Source organism: Eleginops maclovinus, chromosome 24 (genome assembly GCF_036324505.1).
Source record: "Eleginops maclovinus isolate JMC-PN-2008 ecotype Puerto Natales chromosome 24, JC_Emac_rtc_rv5, whole genome shotgun sequence".
In the NCBI taxonomy this organism is placed as follows: domain Eukaryota; kingdom Metazoa; phylum Chordata; class Actinopteri; order Perciformes; family Eleginopidae; genus Eleginops; species Eleginops maclovinus.
Window position 1 is genome coordinate 6,646,819 of NC_086372.1, and position 8,534 is coordinate 6,655,352.

Genomic DNA, 8,534 nt, shown 5'->3' on the forward strand with positions numbered 1-8,534 from the left:
TGTTGGCGTAGAAATGATTGGCACAGACAAAATCATAAGAGATCAAACATGTTTACATCTGGAAGGGGAACTGCAATACAAATCATGTAATATGTTGTATCTTTCTGCATGTCAGTTATTCCTATTTCTATCATACCAATCCACTGGGCGACCCACCAAGTTAGTGAGAACGAGATTAGCCCCGTGTTTATCTTGCATAGTGGGGTGCTTGTGAATGCAGCTCAAGACTTGACTCCTCCCCCAGCCACTCCCCTAATTAGAGCCGGGTATAAAACGGCACCTGCTAGCATTGTTCTTTCCTTGGGTTCTGCTTCCATGGTCGGTGGCACAGGTAGGCTGTTTCCCTCTCAAAACAGGCAATTGGTCTCAGTTACTTCTAGTATTTGTGGCTCACTTGCTGTTTTCTCACAGTTTGTCCTGTGATTCATTCTTCCTGTGCTGAGTATGAGCCAGAAACTAAAATGTGTGTATGCCTCATGGTAGTCACCCTCGCTACTTGTTGTGGCGAAGTTTCACCGGGGAGTGAGTGACCTGTCTGCTGTGTGGTTTGCTGTGGCTGCACCTGGTGAGTATTTGGTCGCACCCCAGTGTCACATGAAGTAGCCTGCCACCCCATTAACTGGCCTCAGCCCGCCTTAGTTGTAGTTACATTTTAGATACAGATTTGAACCCCATCCTATAATAAATATCATTTTAAAACTGATTAATTCTGGTTGTTTTATAACCCACAATTGTATCTTCCAGTAACCTTTTCCTGAGTTTCCATTTTTCTTTTGATTTACAATTTAATAAAAATGACTTTATTCTGAAACCCGTCTCTGCCCCTCAGATCTGAACCGGTGCCCTGATCTTTTTATGTTTATATCATGGGTGCAAGTCCCCAGGTGGAGTTGTCGGTCCTGTATCCAAATGTATCATCATTTAAACACACCACCCCGCCACACATAATAAACCTTTTCCTGTAGAATGGTGTCCCCTCTGAAAGTATCTCAAAGTCATCAATGCTATCTTTCTCCTTCCACTTCTTCTCTTCCATAGGCCTCTGTAGGCATTAACATGTAGTTTCAAGTGTTACCGTGCATGACACAAAGCTGTCAGATGTACTCAATGAAATTAATTACTCAATCAAAAAGTAATGATTAAAGCTCATTAATTTCTGAAAAGGAAAATTCAGACTGATTGAGATAGGCCACCTAAAATAGCATCTTTGAAAAGCAGGACAGTGAATTATCTTCTTTATGTCTTAGTGGACCAGTGGTGAATACATTTCTCTGAAACCCAACCACGGCGAAAACCTTCGAGTGCTCATGTCATGCTACATTTTAAGGCCTAACCTAGCATTAAAACTAATTATAGAGCTGAATCCCACACACTAATTTAGCTTCTTTGTTCTTTTCATTGTAATATTTCTAATTTAAATGCCCACCCTTCTACAGCCCCCTTTCTGAAGCCCCTCTTATTCATTTATTGGTTTACTTTAACCACCAGCGCCAAGCAGATGGGGCGGCAGTGACAGCGACACACTGCTCGGGCAGCTGTGCGAGTGTGTCGACAAGAGGTAATGAATAATCAGCTACCGGCCTCCAACTGCTTCATATTAATAGTGAGGTGTTGTAATTACATTTCCACAACTTGTTGGGTCTATATCACCAAATGTGAGTCTGTTCAATAGTGGAGGAATCACAGTTTCTTCGGTTTAAATGCCAAATGATTTTCAGGGCTGGAACACATTCAAAGAAGCTCTTGCAATTTCTCTGATTAATTTATTGACTGGAATATTCAAACATTTGGAATAAATAACACCACAAATTGGATAACACTGCAGCAAAACAAATGTACACCATGTTTCATTCTTTAGTTTTCACGAGAGGCACAAAGATATACAATTAATTACTCGCACTTTCCATCCAAGTTCGCCCAACAAGACTGTGGTAGTGTTCTCCGAGGTCGCGACTAAGCGTTTGCTGTTGCTGCTTTTGACGCGATTGTGCTTGACTCCACTTGGCACCGTGTCCATTTCGCACAACAAATGCAGTTTTGAAAAACAACCATGATGTATTATGTCTCCGGAGGGTTGTATTGCTTTTTAATCTAGCTGCACTCTGCAAAAACAAACTAGATGCTGCTTTAAAGCTCACTCACTGACCTGGCGAGGCACTGAAAAGTGTTAATTCTTTTGCAAGTATGGCTTATGTAATGTTCCATCTTTATCTTGGATGAATACCTTGGATAACATTTGATCACTTTATTTCTTACACTTGAAAGGACAATCCATTGCCTTGAATTTATCCCTATGCAGGATGTCCGTTATTGACCCACTCCTTTATAGAATAGGTTTAATGTGAAGCGTTTCCAGCTGTTTATCAGATTGTGTGCCCATACACCAGTGAAAAGTGTAATTTCTGCTGTCACAGACGTAGCAGTTGTTCCATTATTCACTGCCGGTTGAGCAGCTCCGGGGTTTGTCTCCAGATGACGTCATCGCTAAAGTCAGTTGCAGTGCTTTTCTGCTTAAAAGGAAGCCTGTTCAAATATACACATTGCAACTGAGCTGTACTGTATTGCAGCCTATTTTCACATTATGTTATGGGTGGAATTAAATCTTTCCCAGCAAAACATGTCAAGTAAACTGACATGATTACATAATATCTGAACGTACTGTAAAAAAAACACTGCTTAAGCTTGCACTTCCCACATAACTCTAAAAACACACAGCTCTTGTATCAAACTAAGAGTATAATCATGGAGTTGTGGAAGGCGCTGCAAGGGTAAATAAAGGTGTTTTTGAGATAGAAGCAAGCCTCAGTGACAAGAGAGGGGATGGGCGAGATGAAGAGGTGAAGTGTAGCGAGATGCCAGGCATGCTTGATAATACCATGCATATGGATGTTACAGTACGACCAGATGGGACAAGAGAGACAGTGACATTGTGAAGGTAGCGAACACCTGTGCACCGGCTCTCCAGGCCCCTGCTTGCTTGTGATCAAAGTGCCTTGTCTGCATTTTTGATGAATATGTGCATCAGGCCCTGAAAGCTCTACGGTGTATGACAAGCGCACGGAAATAAATACAAGGCCCGACGGGATTTCTGACCTGTGAACTGTGGTTATACAGAAGAACATGTAGCTCAATGTACAACGCTTGCTGTATTTGTGCTGCGTCATTAAGGGTGCCCGGTAAAATCTATGATACTTCCACCCTTTAAAAGTGGAATTCGTATGATGTTTTAAAATTCTGGTTCAAATAGCTAGTAATTAAGTAGATGAAAATCCTTTGAAATTAAGACAATTTTCCATAGGTGTCTCTAGTAATAGCAGAATCTAGGAGTATATGTTAGCTGACTCAAGACAATTTCAGTTTTTATAGAGGTCTTAAGTACTCAATTACATTACTCTTTGTCTTGTTGTTGGTATTAAGTTGTCTTATTGTCCTATCATCTTTGGCAACAAATAACAAAATGAAATTAAACCTGCCAATAGTAATCTGGCAGGAACCGGCTTGATCACTCAATAGTCCAATACAAATTGGATCCTGTGACCCTGCCAATTCCCTGAAGCTTCATTTTAACCACTGGCCGCAACTGGTACACAAATCAATAACCTGTATCTGGTCACCGGTAATGGACAGAAGTCGAATCTCTGATCACCTGTGAGAAACCTGTGGTGTTGCATTGAGGCAAATGTAGATACAGCCCTGTCACAAATGCTTACTGTATTTCCCCAAGGACAGAGACAAGGCTGCATTATTTGCTTGATGGACGCAGCTGAGAGGACAATGTGGTATGCAGCTGAGAGAATAACAGGCAGGAACTTCAAATATGCTCTTAGATGCACAGGGACACTTAGTTCCAGAGGCCGAAGTTGTTTATATCTATCTATCTCCCTCACTGTCTCCCTTTTTTTTCTCTCTGGATGGTGTTGCTCAATCACTTTCCCCGGACTTTGGCATAGCTGTGAATTCAAACAGGTGACCTTCTATGAAAAAGATGTCTTTTCTAACATTTATTCCAAATCTGTCCCCCGTTTCTTAGATCTCTCTGAAAATATGGCTCTTACTGTAGCAAAGATCTTCTTACCAACAGGTTTGAGACATGCCAGTTTAACAGATTAAATAGACCCAGAAAATACCAGCGTCCCTCCATTATAATGAATTAAACGCTATCGATTTCCATTGCCAGGTTCCCACACGAGACAAAGACAACAGTGTGGCTTGGATTACACTACAGGGAAAAGAGACAATAGAAATAATTTGAAGATATCGATGTGCAATTATAGAAGATTGCTCCTACTCACCATCGTTATACCAAATCGCACATCAGCTGTTGATTGTCAGGTTAATGCATTCCCAAAGAGAAGCCTTTCCCTCAATGGTCGTGTTTGAGGGTTGCTTTTGACTAAGTGCAATATACATGTTTCTTTCATTAATATATCACTGCTCCATTTGTCTTGACGGCACATGCAAATGCTACCTCAAAAATAAATCACTTTTTTAAGCAGTGTATGTAAATGGCTCTCTGGAAACCTCCCTCTAACATTTGTCTCTATTTTCCATATAATTAGAAGAAGATTACAAAGCTTTTTCAGCGGAATTTACTCGAGTAAAAATATGGAAAATAACTATTTATTTCCCAACATTAATGTTGAAAAAGCTATTCAAAGCCTCAAAGCTGCTAGGAAAAACATGCTGGGGGAAAACACTGAATTATTCATGTTCAATTCTTACGCATTCATTATTTTTTTTTGCCTGAAAATATGCACATTTAAATGTACTTTGTATGTTTTGAGTACTTTAATACTTAAAAAAATATTGGAAGGAGTCCATTGGTGAATAAGTCGAACAGAAAAAAGTATTTACATACTACTTCTTTAAGTTTCTTTAGAAATTAGTCACGAAGATGTTGCTCTTCAGAATAACTCTCGGAACAATCAGACAGGATTATTCTCTATGGAAACGTGGGACCTAAACTATTCAGGTAATTGTAGCTTTGGCCTTGCATGATTATAGCCTACTGTATATCTAGTCTGAATACATTCAAATGGCAATGATTTGTGCCCTATAGCCATTCATTGGATTAATGTAATACTTCTGTGTTCATTTATTATTTAAGTCTACAGATAAAAGGTTGAAAAACAAACAACTTAATTATATATTTTGAGGGCAAAAGTTATCAGACTACGAGAAAGTAAAGTTTGTTTGAGGAATCATGCGTCACAATTTCATATCTTTAATGTCTGATTAACAAAGCTTACCCTGATTTAATCCATTTTTTTACACAACGATATAAACGCCTTTTCCTTTCAGAGCTTTTCAGGATATTAACATCAAATCTTGCTGCAATCTGGCCAACGCTTTACAAGATATCCAACTCAAAAAGACCTTCCCTGATACATGCATTTAAAATCTAAAAGTAAACTGCTTTTTTTTTTTCTATGATTGGTTGCTCAAGATCCCCAGGATTAGACAAGTCAAACTGATTCTAACCCTAACCCTAACCCTTTTCATCGCCTTTAGCCAGCATAAACAGGAAGTTGAGAGTGTCGTGACTAGAAAGATATGGAAAACATTTGCTTTGTTGAATCCCTCTCCTTTTAGTAGGTTTTCTGCAGGTTGGTGCATGTATTGTATTTTAACATACATTAGAGCGGAATAATGAGTGCAATAAAAGCCTTTTTTGTTTCTATCATACCATCATAATGAATAGCAGTTTTCAAACGGAGTGAAATCCACTCGCCTCCTCACAACATGGAAGTCTGCTTGTGACCCAGAAACCCTTGTAAAATCAATGTCATATTTGAACATGCAAGTGTAGTGTGATTTTCCCCACAGGGGAGTGTGTGTCTGCCTCCATAAGATGTGACCCCCTTGTTCAGGTTTTCTGAACATCAGCAGGATGCATTCTGGGTCAGAAAAAAGGCCACAGATGAAAACATGGCTGACTCCTTCCATATTCATAAGGGAAATTGGTAAATGTAAGCAAAAGGCGATCACACAGCCATTTGTGTTCTTGGATTATTTTAACGGAGATCTTGCCTGTAACATGTTATAAAATAAACAGCCAAACATCAATCACAATGTTGTAATTATTAAAGCAACATAAACAGATTAAATATTTCATGCCGCAACATTTTGGCAACTTCTTCAAAAGAAAGGCCAAAAGCCATTAAATTAATAGTATGACGGTGAAACTCTTAATATATATGTAATTAAAGATTCATAAATGCCTTCAAATTTGTTTTTTGAAGATAAAGGGGTGAACGTCTTCAAACTAAATTCCTGTGGCGTCATAAAAATGGCAGTTTTTCCAAAGTGGGAGGAGATGTCCCATGCAAGCGTCTCGCAGGCCTCGAAGGAAGAGCGAGCTACCCGGTGTCTCGCCGCTGTGCAAACAATCAATCACTGGTGATGGCAAGTGGATTACGACCCACTATCTGTGTTCATGTGCTGCTGGGACCGAGAGGGAACATATTCCCCAGACATAGTGAAACGGACTAAGTGATGCAGGAAGAGAAAGGCCACTTCAAGTCTCACAGGAAGGCCTCTATCAGAACATGGATAAAGTATTGTTGCTTTACTGCACAACCATCCTGAGGGAAGCCATGTTTTATTGTTACTGACACCAGGCACCACACTCCCATTTGGAGAAAATATCCCAGAGGAATCCAACCTGACCAAAGCCAAACCCTTCATGTTGCATTAAGAAATGTGGAGGTTGGAAATGGATGGATTTCAGACACATTCAATAATTGACTCATAAATAAATTCTCAAGCAAAAAAGACAGAAAAATAGATGTTCTGCAACATCCAATCACAGGTTGACACAATGAAAAATACATGTGGTATGCACATTTAAATCAAAGAAACCTCTATATTGAAATGCTTAGAACAACTTCGATAGGTAAAACATGCGAATGAGTCAGCAGCAGGTCAGAAATGTATTGCCTTAGTACTTTGAAATCCAAGTGTCCTTTGTAGTGCACTGCTGCCTACACAGAGTAAATAGCCAGTAACCATGATAAACTTCAAGTTAGATTTCGGCCTCTGCAAGCCACTGACCAAAAATACACAAACACACAGAGGTGCTGCAGGAGGGGATTCAGGTAAGAGGGTTGGTTTGTTGCTAATGCTGTACAACCCACAAATGAAGTCAGGTGGGTTTGGAATTGTGCTTAAACTACCGGCAGGACACGCAAATGTCAAACAAAACTTGAAACATTTACACAGACATACCTTGAAACAGACTATGTGTGTTAATTCAGAGACAGGCTAATTAGGGAAGTGAGCACAGGTGTGCAGGAGGTCAGGTGCCTGCAGTGCTAATGGGGGACAGGTGAAACTAATTAGGGTAGGACAGACAGGCAAAATTGGAGGGAAAACACACAAAGGCAGGAAGTGAAGTGAACTGAAACGAGGAGGAGGAGGTGAGCAACATAACACAGGGAGGACAGAATATGACTGAATGACATCTAAATCATCTCTACAAACTAAGTCCAAACTTGATATCTGTTCCATTGATTGATAGCTGTGTTGCAGTTCAACATCAGCACATCAGGGAGCACTTAGCACATATCAAAACGAAGAACAAAAACCTGACGTATGAAAATATTCGCCTCTTATGATAATGTGCCTTTGTCTGTGATCCTGATAGCAGCCTGCAGCCACATGTAGCGCTATGCTGAACCGTATATTGCCTGAGCATCATCTGTAACAAATGAGATGTGAGCAAAGACGTCTTATTTGTGGATGTGTGGAATTTGACGTGCAGAAAATCACCATAAATTCCCCAGAAGTTATTGCTGCCCATTCATCTTTTCTGAGAGTAATTGTCTTTCTGCTCTCGTGAGAGAATATGAGACAATCTTCACATGCCATGAATGCTGCAAAAAAAATTCCAATAGCTCTGATGTTGTAGCAAATGAGAACTGTGGAAGGGAAAAAAAAAGACACTGCTCGAGGAGAGACTAATCTTTGTTTGTGAGAGACAGTGCAGGAGAGACAGACAGGCGGAATCAAAGAACCTTGAGACAAAGGGAGATCACATGCGCGCATGAATTAGCATTTAAACAAGAAAACACGATCTTATCGTAACACTTTAATAAGCTGTTTAGCTTTTTATCAAGTGTTTGAAAGTACAAACATAAACACACACATGCATGGACAATCTGTTTGCAAAAGACAGATGAAAAGTCAAAAGGAAGTATACGTGCACATGCACACGTGCCCTCCTTTTGTTGGAATCTAAAATTAGTTTCACCTCCGATGCATCCAACTAATGAGTTTTCATTGACTCAGTGTGACAGGTTCTGATAGATAGATATGCTCCAGTTACTGTAAGTGTATGTTACTCTAAAAGAAAAGCAGGAAGAGGAGTAAATGAAGTGTTCGTCTACACATTCTTTGTTTGTTATCATGCCCAAACAATGCCCCTGATTGATTGACAGATTGAGACTAAAGGAAAAAAAAAAATACTGCATTCCGGTGAAATCTTGAAGGAATTACATCACTGTGCTGCAGGAAGTGAACAGAATACCAGGCTG

At 39.9% G+C, this 8,534-nt stretch overlaps 1 long non-coding RNA gene across 1 annotated transcript; it reads left to right on the top strand.

Annotated features, from left to right (window-relative positions):
• The first annotated feature begins 481 nt into the window (after nt 1-481).
• On the top strand, nt 482-4,310 carry LOC134860767 (uncharacterized). The gene is made up of 3 exons (XR_010165313.1): nt 482-565; nt 4,031-4,081; nt 4,178-4,310. It is a non-coding gene; the product is annotated as an uncharacterized LOC134860767 (long non-coding RNA).
• Nucleotides 4,311-8,534: the final 4,224 nt, after the last annotated feature.